General features: G+C 36.4%; 1 protein-coding gene across 1 annotated transcript in view; it reads left to right on the forward strand.

Annotated features, from left to right (window-relative positions):
- GRB2 (growth factor receptor bound protein 2) overlaps positions 1–730 on the forward strand; it is a 120,863-nt gene extending 120,133 nt beyond the window's left edge. Inside the window, exon 6 of the mRNA XM_069076438.1 lies at positions 1–730. This exon is cut by the window's left edge and continues 1,557 nt beyond it. The gene's annotated coding sequence lies outside the window, so the exon portion shown is untranslated.
- The last annotated feature ends 326 nt before the right edge of the window (positions 731–1,056 follow it).

The raw sequence follows: 1,056 nt of genomic DNA on the forward strand, positions 1-1,056 counted from the left end.
TGTGTGTGTGTGTGTGTGTGTGTGTGTGTGTGTGTGTGTGTGTGTGTGTTGTGTCCAAATCCTTAATTGAGGATTCAAGAAGCAAGGGACTAGTATCTTTACTTCCTAATTAACAGCAGGCTGTTTATGGCTTGTCCGTCCCACCCAATTGCCCCTACAAAACTTCTGAAAGCAGAAAGAGTATTTAAGGGAAATGATTTTTAACTGAAGGGAGACTAGTTAAACAGCAATGCCCTTAGTGCCAATCTTTAGTTACTTTATTGTTTTCCAGCAACCATATTATTTTTATGCCCCATCCTCTTAAAATAAACAAATGAGACCTCCTTCATTTTTTTCTTGAGTGTCTTTTTGTCTTTTTCTGAAACTTTCTTTGGGCACTTGTAGAGATGGATGCTGCCTTTAACATTCTGATTCACCAAGAGGTAAGCAGCTCTCCAAGCTGAGCATTCCTTGAGTTCCTCCTCTTGCTGTTTGGTTCTATTTCTTCTTCCATCAATAATGAAAAAAGGAAACTATGGCATTCGACACCTGGACCATTTGATTGTTTATTTTGGAATTGGTGTATATCACGAAGCCTTGCTGAACTGTTTTGTGTATATATATATATATATATATATAAAAAAAAGAAATCAGTGTTTAAAAAGGCCTATGTACTTAATCCTTTAACTCTGCAACAGCATTTGGTAGGTAGTAATTAACTGTGAATAATAAACATACAATGTATTCTTCACTCTGCATCTGTATTTATTTCTGCTTATCCTTAAATGCAACTTAAGTACCATGTTTTGGAAGTCAGAACTGACTTGATATGTGATCTTGAGAAAATCATTTGTTATCATTGCATGTCTGACCCAGGAAGATCTACGCTAGGATGCAAGGATGGAAGCTCCTTGAGGACAAAGTTAGTATCTTACTCGCTTTTCTGTCCTTTAGATCAATCTGAATGAGTGAAAGGCAAGATAATTTTTGTAGATCAGGCAGCTTCAAGGTAGTAAAGCTTAAGTTTTTTGAAACACATTTGTAAGTTGCTTTGAGAATAAGAACAGACTGGTGTTG

The sequence above is a fragment of the Petaurus breviceps genome, unplaced genomic scaffold, assembly GCF_028583685.1.
Source record: "Petaurus breviceps papuanus isolate PSGF00001 unplaced genomic scaffold, PetGlider_PUasm1.0 90925, whole genome shotgun sequence".
NCBI classification, from domain to species: domain Eukaryota; kingdom Metazoa; phylum Chordata; class Mammalia; order Diprotodontia; family Petauridae; genus Petaurus; species Petaurus breviceps.